We start from the raw sequence: 12,192 nt of genomic DNA, 5'->3' as shown, positions 1-12,192 counted from the left end.
ATTCATACCTTCATAAGGTATATGCATTGGTAAAAGCAGGTGGTGAAGGCTATGCGCACCTCAGGATACATTCACACCTGCGACCGACACCCAGACCGCAGCCGCCACTTGAGAGTGGGGTGCTTGCCTGAATCAATGCCTTGTGAGACGGTGCTGGGGAGACCGGAAGAAGTGTAACTCACAGCACTTCTTCTCATGGCCTCCCAATCTAATTTACTGTTAGGAGCGCTTCACTCAGCCTAAAGTTACAGCTGATACCTCTGCATTGCAGTCTGCACAAAGATGAGTTCAGCCCCTTGAGTGAAAGTTACAGCTGAGAGCTCTGCATTGCAGTCTGCACAAAGATGAGTTCAGCCCTTTGAGTGAAAGTTACAGCTGAGAGCTCTGCATTGCAGTCTGCACAAAGATGAGCTCAGCCCCTTGAGTGAAAGTTACAGCTGAGAGCTCTGCATTGCAGTCTGCACAAAGATGAGCTCAGCCCTTTGAGTGAAAGTTACAGCTGAGAGCTCTGCATTGCAGTCTGCACAAAGATGAGCTCAGCCCTTTGAGTGAAAGTTACAGCTGAGAGCTCTGCATTGCAGTCTGCACAAAGATGAGTTCAGCCCCTTGAGTGAAAGTTACAGCTGATACCTCTGCATTGCAGTCTGCACAAAGATGAGCTCAGCCCCTTGAGTGAAAGTTACAGCTGATACCTCTGCATAGCAGTCTGCACAAAGATGAGCTCAGCCCCTTGAGTGAAAGTTACAGCTGATACCTCTGCATTGCAGTCTGCACAAAGATGAGCTCAGCCCCTTGAGTGAAAGTTACAGCTGATTCCTCTGCATTGCAGTCTGCACAAAGATGAGGTCAGCCCTTTGAGTGAAAGTTACAGCTGATACCTCTGCATTGCAGTCTGCACAAAGATGAGTTCAGCCCCTTGGGTGAAAGTTACAGCTGAGAGCTCTGCATTGCAGTCTGCACAAAGATGAGTTCAGCCCCTTGAGTGAAAGTTACAGCTGAGAGCTCTGCATTGCAGTCTGTACAAAGATGAGTTCAGCCCTTTGAGTGAAAGTTACAGCTGATACCTCTGCATTGCAGTCTGCACAAAGATGAGTTCAGCCCTTTGAGTGAAAGTTACAGCTGATACCTCTGCATTGCAGTCTGCACAAAGATGAGTTCAGCCCCTTGAGTGAAAGTTACAGCTGAGAGCTCTGCATTGCAGTCTGCACAAAGATGAGTTCAGCCCCTTGAGTGAAAGTTACAGCTGAGAGCTCTGCATTGCAGTCTGTACAAAGATGAGTTCAGCCCTTTGAGTGAAAGTTACAGCTGATACCTCTGCATTGCAGTCTGCACAAAGATGAGTTCAGCCCCTTGAGTGAAAGTTACAGCTGATACCTCTGCATTGCAGTCTGCACAAAGATGAGCTCAGCCCCTTGAGTGAAAGTTACAGCTGATACCTCTGCATTGCAGTCTGCACAAAGATGAGTTCAGCCTCTTGAGTGAAAGTTACAGCTGAGAGCGCTGCATTGCAGTCTGCACAAAGATGAGCTCAGCCCCTTGAGTGAAAGTTACAGCTGATACCTCTGCATTGCAGTCTGCACAAAGATGAGCTCAGCCCCTTGAGTGAAAGTTACAGCTGATTCCTCTGCATTGCAGTCTGCACAAAGATGAGTTCAGCCCTTTGAGTGAAAGTTACAGCTGATACCTCTGCATTGCAGTCTGCACAAAGATGAGTTCAGCCCTTTGAGTGAAAGTTACAGCTGATACCTCTGCATTGCAGTCTGCACAAAGATGAGTTCAGCCCCTTGAGTGAAAGTTACAGCTGAGAGCTCTGCATTGCAGTCTGCACAAAGATGAGTTCAGCCCCTTGAGTGAAAGTTACAGCTGAGAGCTCTGCATTGCAGTCTGTACAAAGATGAGTTCAGCCCTTTGAGTGAAAGTTACAGCTGATACCTCTGCATTGCAGTCTGCACAAAGATGAGTTCAGCCCCTTGAGTGAAAGTTACAGCTGATACCTCTGCATTGCAGTCTGCACAAAGATGAGCTCAGCCCCTTGAGTGAAAGTTACAGCTGATACCTCTGCATTGCAGTCTGCACAAAGATGAGCTCAGCCCTTTGAGTGAAAGTTACAGCTGAGAGCTCTGCATTGCAGTCTGCACAAAGATGAGTTCAGCCCTTTGAGTGAAAGTTACAGCTGAGAGCTCTGCATTGCAGCAATTACACTTTCTGCACAAAGTAGAGCTCAGCCGCGTAAGTAGTTAGTTCAGCTCTACATGGCAGTGAGGCGCTGTCTGCAGTATGATGAGGTTACAAGGGCACCAGGTTAGTGCACTTTCATTTCTGATGATTTGCAGCAATTTACACATTTTCTTAGAGTTTCCCGTTGCTCAGATGGGTTCTGATATTTTTATGTTTCCCTAGTCTTCATTGCTTGATTTTGCTTGTGAGAAGGTGTCATTCATGGTCGTTGAATGTTGCTCCTAATTACACTGAAATTATGAAAATGTCACACATAAGTAGCCTGAGAGCTTGGAAGATATGTTTGTGTTTTATAAGTGAACCCTTGAAGGGATGGAAGGGGTCAACAAAGCAGCACAGATATGAAAACTTATTTCGGGCCAAAACTTCGGTGCGTTGTTTGGGGATATACAGCGTAATAAATATAAAGAAAAGGACAATTAGAATAAAACTGTCCAGTTTAATTGTTGCAGTTGCCTCCATTTTCACACTTTAACAATGAATTAAAAGTCATTATGTTAATTCACATTGACAATTAAATAAATAAAGAGAAATAAAGTCTCTGGTTACAAAGCCTGGTGAACAGAGGCCTCGGGTTTAAAACTTTAAGAAGCAAATTATGTCCTTAAACCCACATGCCAAACTCAGTTTGGGCCAAACTGCCACAGAGGTGTATGAAGATGAGCAGCTGTATTAAATATAAATAATATCACACACGAACCATAAAATGAGTACAAAGTGCAGTTTAAATGCAGCAGCTGTCTACAATTTCATATATTTAATAATGAAACACAAGGTGTCATTTGTATTCCCTGCTGGAGCCTGAAGGGAGATTCCGTCAGCGGCCACCGGGGGGCGCTCCTCGCCTGCTGATAAAATCCACTGAGCACATTGTATGAAAGGGAGAAGGGTTTCCTCTTCCGGGTCAGCGGCGGCAGAGACAGCACCAGCAGCGGATGCCGACATCACTTCCGGCCTCTCCCTCTGTGTCCAGCCTGCTGCAGAGGAGGAGGGACCCCCTGTCTGTCTGTGCAGTTATCTTCATCTTCAGACCCTCACAGACCCCCCCAGACCCCAAATCTGCACCTGCCCCCCCCAGCCCCAGGAGGAGGAGAGAGCCTGGAAATGTCTGCACAGGTTTCTGCTCAGGTAGGAGATTGTCAGCAGCTTCTGCTGTGTTTGTAGAAATAGACTGAATAATCCTGGAGGAAATCTCTGCCAGGAGCTGGGCTGAGCTGGGCTCTTCTATCCAGGGGCCTCTGGGGGGCTTTCCTTCCGGCCCTGGGGGTGTCTGCGGTCATCATTTGTGTTAAAGAGGGGATCTGTGCACTGCATCTTACTGCACTGTGAGAGATCTGTGCACTGCATCTTACTGCACTGAGGGATCTGTGCACTGCATCTTACTGCACTGTGAGGAATCTGTGCACTGCACCTCACTGCACTGTAAGGAATCTGTGCACTGCATCTTACTGCACTGAGGGATCTGTGCACTGTACTGCATCTTACTGCATTGTGGAGAATCTTTGCACTGCACTGCATATTACTACACTGTGAGGAATCTGTGCACTGCACTGTATCTTACTGCACTATGAGGAGTCTATGCACTGCATCTTACTGCACTGTGAGGAATCTGTGCTCTGCACTGCATCTTACTGCACTGAGGGATCTGTGCACTGCACTGCATCTTACTGCGTTGTGAGGAATCTGCACTGCACTGCATCTTACTGCACTGAGGAATCTGTGCATTGCATCTTACTGCACTGTGAGGAATCTGTGCACTGCACTGCATCTTACTGCTCTGTGAGGAATCTGTGCACTGCATCTTACTGCACTGTGAGGAGTCTGTGCACTGCACTGCATCTTACTGGACTGCGAGGAATCTGTGCACTGCATCTTACTGCACTGTGAGGAGTCTGTGCACTGCATCTTACAGCACTGAGGAATCTGTGTACTGCATCTTACTGAACTGTGAGGAATCTGTGCACTGCATCTTACTGCACTGTGAGGAGTCTGTGCACTGCACTGCATCTTACTGCACTGCGAGGAATCTGTGCACTGCATCTTACTGCGCTGTGAGGAGTCTGTGCACTGCACTGCATCTTACTGCACTGCGAGGAATCTGTGCACTGCATCTTACTGCACTGTGAGGAGTCTGTGCACTGCACTGCATCTTACTGCACTGCGAGGAATCTGTGCACTGCATCTTACTGCGCTGTGAGGAATCTGTGCACTGCATCTTATGGTACTGTGAGGGATCTGTGCACTGCATCTTACTGCACTGTGAGGGATCTGTGCACTGCATCTTACTGCACTGTGATGAGTCTGTGCCCTGCATCTTACTGCACTGTGAGGGATCTGTGCACTGCACTGCATCTTACTGCACTGTGAGGAATCTGTGCACTGCATTGTATTATACTGCACTATGAGGAATCTGTGCACACTGAACTGCATCTTACTGCAGTATGAGGAATCTGTGCACACTGCACTGCATCTTAATGCACTGTGAGGGATCTGTATACTGCACCTTATTGTACTAGGAGGAATCTGTGCACTGCATCTTACTGCACTGTGAGGGATCTGTTTAGTGCATCCTACTGCAGGTGTTTGTGGTTATCATTGGTGTTAAAGAAGGAATCTCTGTTCGCTGCATTGTATTTTACTGCACTGTGAGGAATCTGTGCACTGCACTGCACCGTATTGTACTGCACTATGAGGAATCTGTGCACACTGCACTGCATCACACTGCATTGTGAGGAGTATGTGTACAATGCACTTCATATTACTGCACCGTGAGTAATCCGTACACGCTGCACTGCATCGTACTGCACTGTGAAGAAGCTGTGCCACTACACTGTATCTTACTGCACTGTGAAGAAGCTGTGCCACTACACTGTATCTTACTGCACTGTTAGGAATCTGTGCACACTGCACTGCATCTTACTGCACTGTGTATAATCTCTGCACACTGCAGTGCACCATACCGCACTGTGAGGAATCTGTGCATGCAGGACTGCATCTTACTGTACTGTGAGGAATGTGAGACTGCTGCACTGCATCTTACTACACTGGGAGGAATCTGTGTACACTACATTGCATCTTACTGCACTGTGAAGAATCTGTGCACGCTCTACTGCTCACTGCACTATAAGCAGTTTGTACATGCTGCACTGCATCGTACTGCACTTTGAGGAATCTGTACATGCTGCACTGCATCTTATTGCACTACTAGGAGTCTCTGCCACTACACTGTGTTATACTGCACGTTTGAGCAATCTGTGCATACTGCACTGCATCTTACAGCACTTTTGAGCAATATGTGCACACTGCACTGCGTCGTACTGCACTTTTGAGCAATCTGTGCACACTTCACTGCGTCTTACTGCACTGAAGAAACTGTGCATGCTACACTGATTCTTACTGCAGAATTAGGAATCTGTGCACACTGCACTTTGTTTTACTGCATGGTGAGAAATATGTGCACTCTGCACTTCATCTTACTATAGTATGAGAAATCTATGCATTGTGCAATACTCTTTACTGCACTGTGAGACATCTGTGCACGCTGCACTGCGTCTTACTGCACTATGAGGAATTTGGGTACACTACATTGTATCTTACTGCACTATGAGGAATCTCTGCAAATAGCACTGCTTTTTAAAGTTTGTGGGGGCATTGATAGAAGAGGAAAATTGGGCACGCTGCACTGCTTTTAACTGTCCCATGAAAGCGGAAATTGATGCACACGATGCTCTGCTTTTTGCCACACTAACAGGAGTGTTTCCAGCATGTAGGAAGTCTGCACTGTTCTACTAAAAAAGAGAAAATCTGTGCGCACCGTACGATGTTTTGCTCACGCTATGGGTAATCTTTCTATAATGCGTTGCTTTTTTCCTAGACTATGAGGAGTGTTTACAGAGCAGCTATTCTGTGCACACTGCACTTCTTTTTCCTAAATTACAAAGGGCAGTTACAGAAGACTAAGGGGCATGTTTATGAGCCCCTAACGCCACCTTACAAATACGAGCCCTTCACAAGCAGCCCTTTGCGTGGAAGGGGCGTGCAATGGGTGTTGCTGTGGGTGTGCCACAGCAACACCCATTGCATTTTGACGCTGCCTCAGATTTACGAGTTTTCATAAACCTGAGGCAGCGGCAAAATCTAACGCAACTCCAGGAGTGACGTTAGCAAGGCGCAACGAGGAGGAATACTTTTATTCCTCCTCGTTTTTTTCTTTTTCTATGTGTGCTGCATCCTGCAGCACACATAGAAAGAGCAAGATGCCAGAAATGATTATGTGAGGGAAGATGTCCCTTACTAAACACAATCATTTGCAAATTACGCTTTGGCACTTCTGTGTGTGCTGCAGAATGCAGCACTCACAGAAGCGCCAAATCACCATTAGTGATTGTTTATGTGCAGGAAGGGACACCTTTCCGCACATAAAGAATCACACCCTTCAACGCAGACATCCTTGCACGAAGGTGCAAGGATGCCTGCGTTGGCGCTGGCAGCTGAATGTAGCACCAGCGCAGGGGGAAACGCAGGGGTGCACCGTATTCAGTTAAATATGGCGCATCCCTCCGTTGTGAAAATGATGGAGCGCGGCGCTGCCAATTTTGGCGAAGCGTTGCACATCATCATTTTCCTAAAAATATAGGCCTAAATATGCACATTGTGATATTTTTTTTAACCGGCACTGGAAGGGGTGTTTACAGCTACAGGAGGAAATCCGTTTCGCAACTGAATGAAGAGTGGTTACAAGAGTTAATCTGTACACTCTGCTGTGCTGTTTACTGACACTGTGAGACGCCTTTACAGAGAAAAGCTGTAAACATTGCACTGCTTTTACCTGCACTATGAGAGGCAGTAACAGGAGGAAAGCTGTAAACATTGCACTGCTTTTACCTGCACTATGAGAGGCAGTAACAGGAGGAAAGCTGTAAACATTGCACTGCTTTTACCTTCACTATGAGAGGCAGTAACGGGAGGAAAGCTGTAAACATTGCACTGCTTTTACCTGCACTATGAGAGGCAGTAACAGGAGGAAAGCTGTAAACATTGCACTGCTTTTACCTGCACTATGAGAGGCAGTAACAGGAGGAAAGCTGTAAACATTGCACTGCTTTTACCTGCACTATGAGAGGCAGTAACAGGAGGAAATCTGTGTACAGGGCATTGCTCTTTATTTCACTATGAGGGGCATTTACAGAGGAAAACTGTGCACAGTGCAGTGTGTTTTTACAACACAGTGAGGGGTGTTTACAAAAGGGTGAATCTGTACATACTGCTCTGCTCTTTTACTACACTAAGAGGGTGTTTAGCGTGGATTTTATCTGTGCACAGCACACTGCATTTTACTGCATTATAAATGATATTTACAGATCTGTAATGCACTGATTATTACTCACACTGAGGGTGTTTAGCGTGGATTTTATCTGTGCACAGCACACTGCTTTTTACTGCATTATAAATGATATTTACAGATCTGTAATGCACTGATTATTACTCACACTGAGGGTGTTTAGCGTGGATTTTATCTGTGCACAGCACACTGCATTTTACTGCACTATAAATGATATTTACAGATCTGTAAGGCACTGATTATTACTCACACTAAGAGGGTGTTTAGCGTGGATTATATCTGTGTACCACACTGCTTTCTTCTCTGGTGTCCCCCTCCTAACCTTCTTCCTAGTTCCATCTGCGTAGATAAATATCTTTACACAGAGAGCCGATCATGGTGGTGGATGAAGGATACCAACCTGGACTCGCATAAGTATGTTGGTCAAGTTGCTGTGGCCTATCACATGTAACCGACTGAATTGGTGGTGGACTTCAGGGCAATGAAACATAAATTAGTGGAAGAGAAATCCAGCAGAGTCATGGGCAAAAGTTAATGAAAGGCATTTCCGATGGCCAACTCTAGGGGATTGCCAGCTCAAGTATTTAGGATGTGGCTCCCAACACATTTTTTCCTGTTAACCACATCATGAAATGAATGTTAGAACAAGATGACCACAGCACACAGAAGTGTATAGTCCAATTGTGTAGCAAGGATAAGTATCCCTGATGGTGTATTTGAGGTCGGAGAAAACTAAAAGTTGTAAAAGTCCCAAATCTTGTTCGTAGAAAGTGTCTTTATTTGTAGGTACTATTGGTCAAATGATTGTGCCTTCGTCGAGATACAGCCAACACATGTTTCGTCACTCAGGTGACTTCATCAAGGCTGGGCCGTCCGGCCAGAAAAGTAGGTTGCGAAAGAACCCGGCGGTAAGGTGAGTAGGCCTTGGGTGGTGGGTTAAGTCTTAATATAATGGAACTGTGAGTTGGCGATAGTGCCCAAACAGCAGCAGGTGAGTACAAATGGTAACCGCGTATAGTTAGGGAAATGAATGTTGGTCACAAAGATACTAATGTTGTCCAATCCTAAGAGAAGTATTTAAAGTTTTTGCTGTTTCACCGCTTAAAGAGAATCACCTAAGGATATAGTCAGGGCCTCTGGAACTGTGTGGCAAGGCTGTCTAAATTGTGTGGCACATAAAGGCAAAGTATGCATTACATTTTTCATAGTATTACTTCATTATTTTGTAATTATTACAAATGGTAATATTGTCTAGGCAAAGATTTCACATCATTAGCTCCAGTTTAACAACCAAATGCAGAGAAAAGCAAGAAAGATGAACTGTTAACCTTTGCGAAGGGCCTTCCACTGAGCGCAAACACGGGTGGTCACATGTGATCCATATGCGTAAGAAATCTTCATAATGTGCAAAATCTGCATATTATGCAGCAGAACAGGGATCATGTGACAGATCCATAATTATGCAAACAAAAGCCATGGCTGCAGAATCTCATAATTGCAGTGCGCCTGCATATAGGAATCTCTTTCTCCATAGAGTGGAACTTGAGGGTATGGTAGTCTCACCCCCCGTCAGATCCTGTTCTCTTTCCTTGAGCACATTCCTCCCCTTTCTTTTACCTTCTCTCTCCTTTCCTCTTGTCCCTGGTGAGCTAATCCCACCTTTCCCTCTCAGGCTCTCTGGCTTTCTCACCTTTCTCAGCCTTAGTTTTATGGATAGTTCAGGGTCTCAGTCAGACATAACCCACCCGAGGGAATAACTCCTGGAGTTTGTGACAGTGGTACCCTTGAAATCTGAAGGGAGGGAGAATGTCTGTAGGAAACCTTAGAAAGGAAACATGAGGTGCGTCTGATGAAAACCTGTGGTAAGAGACGCCACAGCACTCCAGTTTCCCAAATTGTCCTTAATAAACACACAAGAATCTTCCTACCCTCGTTTCTGAGATTCCTCCATCTTACCTCAAAAGACAAAGGCCCTCATTACAACCCTGGCGGTCGGTGATAAAGTGGCATTAATACCGGCAACAGGCCAGCGGTAATACCTGCGGAATTATGACCAAGGCGGAAACAGCTCTGACAGACAGCCACTTTAACACACCGACCGCCAGGGTGGAATCAACAGGTACCACGGAATAATGCAAGGACAACTATTATAGAGTAAAAAGAGTGTAATAAGATAAATTAGTAGCAAGATGTGCTTCCAAATCAAAAAGTATATACATATTTACAAATCAAGGAACACTGCCCAGTCCTCAATGTTCGTGGGCCACAGGGCCACATCACAAAGTCCAAGGCCCCACCTCACTCCTGCAACAACACGGAGAGAACACTGCAGGGGCGTAAGGTCGAAAATAGCCAGGCACCTCAGGGGGACAAGGAACGGGAGGGGCACCTCAGCCAGAAGATAGTACAACGCCACGGTCCAGGTGGGGGAATCATGCCCTGTCCTGGGGAGTGCAAGGCCACAGTCTCTCAAGTGGGTGACTTGCCCACATGCTCTGGAGGGGGCAACATGCCCTGTGCTTCGTCCTGGGGAATGCAAGGCCACAGTCTCTCGAGTGGGTGATTTGCTCACATGCTCTGGAGGGGGCAACATGCTCAGTGAGCTTCATCCTGGAGAGGATGGGGTGATTGGAAGGCTTCTCTACTGGTTCTGGAGGGGGCATCGTGCCCAGTGAGCTTCATCCTGGTGAGGATGGGGTGAGTGGAAGCTACTCCACTGGTTCGGGAGGGGGCATCGTGCCCAGTGAGCTTCATCTTGGAGAGGATGGGGTGAGTGGAAGGCTTCTCCACTGGTTCTGGAGGGGGCATCGTGACCTGTGATGTAGATCTTGGTGAGTGCATGTCACAGTCTCTCAGGTGGGTGTCAGACCCACAGGATTTGCAGGGCCCAGCCCATGGACGCAGGACTACACACTGTCCGCTGGCGGTGACGGCTGCTCAGAGGTGGCAGTGGTGGTGCTGCTGGTGGAGCTGGTAGTGGTGTGGGGAGGCTCCAGCCCATCCCCTGCAGCCTCGGACAGGTTGCCCACTGGGGCTGCTGCTACAGGTGGTGGTGCTGGTGGCGGTGCTGCTGGTGGAGCTGGTAGTGGTGGGGGAGGCTCAAGGCCATCCCCTGCAGCCTCGGATGGCTGCACCACCATGGCTGTTGGTGGTGGATACGACTGAGTCCCAGCACCAAGCCCCTTGTCTCTACTGCCTGCTGTTGCAGGCCCCTTGCCCTTCCTTTCTGCAGCTGGGGCTGGCTCCTTGCCCTTCCTGCAGCTGGGGCTGCCTCCTTGCCCTTCCTTCCTGTAGGAAGGTAGCCTCTTTCTAGCCTTGCTACCCCCCACTTTTGGCCTGTTTGTGAGTATATGTCAGGGTATTTTCACTGTCTCACTGGGATCCTGCTAGCCAGGGCCCAGTGCTCATAGTGAAAACCCTATGTTTTCAGTGTGTTTGTTATGTGTCACTGGGATCCTGCTAGCCAGGACCCCAGTGCTCATAAGTTTGTGACCTGTATGTGTTCCCTGTGTGGTGCCTAACTGTCTCACTGAGGCTCTGCTAACCAGAACCTCAGTGTTTATGCTCTCTCTGCTTTCCAAATTTGTCACTGCAGGCTAGTGACTAAATTTACCAATTTACATTGGCATAATGGTACACCCATATAATTCCCTTGTATATGGTACTGAGGTACCCAGGGTATTGGGGTTCCAGGAGATCCCTATCGGCTGCAGCATTTCTTTTGCCACCCATAGGGAGCTCTGACAATTCTTACACAGGCCTGCCACTGCAGCCTGAGTGAAATAACGTCCACATTATTTCACAGCCATTTACCACTGCACATAAGTAACGTATAAGTCACCTATATGTCTAACCTTCACTTAATGAAGGATGGGTGCCAAGTTACTTAGTGTGTGGGCACCCTGGCACTAGCCAAGGTGCCCCCACATTGTTCATGGCAAATTCCCCGGACTTTGTGAGTGCGGGGACACCATTACACGCGTGCACTATACATAGGTCACTACCTATGTATAGCGTCACAATGGTAACTCCGAACATGGCCATGTAACATGTCTAAGATCATGGAATTGTCACCCCAATACCATTCTGTAATTGGCGGGACAATTCCATGATCCCTCGGGTCTCTAGCACAGAACTCGGGTACTGCCAAACTGCCTTTCCCGGGGTTTCCACTGCAGCTGCTGCCAACCCCTCAGACAGGTTTCTGCCTTCCTGGGGTCCAGGCAGCCCTGGCCCAGGATGGCAGAACAAAGGATTTCCTCTGAGAGAGGGTGTAACACCCTCTCCCTTTGGAAATAGGTGTGAAGGGATGGGATGGGGAGGAGTAGCCTCCCCCAGCCTCTGGAAATGCTTTGATGGGCACAGATGGTGCCCATCTCTGCATAAGCCAGTCTACACCAGTTCAGGGATCCCCCAGCCCTGCTCTGGTGCAAAACTGGACAGAGGAATGGGGAGTGACTACTCCCCTGACCAGTACCTCCCAGGGGAGGTGCCCAGAGCTCCTCCAGTGTGTCCCAGACCTCTGCGATCTTGGAAACAGAGGTGTTGGGGGCACCCTAGACTGCTCTGAGTGGCCAGTGCCAGCAGGTGACGTCAGAGACCCCCTCTGATAG

The sequence above is a fragment of the Pleurodeles waltl genome, chromosome 4_1 (assembly GCF_031143425.1).
Source record: "Pleurodeles waltl isolate 20211129_DDA chromosome 4_1, aPleWal1.hap1.20221129, whole genome shotgun sequence".
Classification (NCBI taxonomy): Eukaryota; Metazoa; Chordata; class Amphibia; order Caudata; family Salamandridae; genus Pleurodeles; species Pleurodeles waltl.
Note: the sequence above shows the minus strand (reverse complement) of the source record.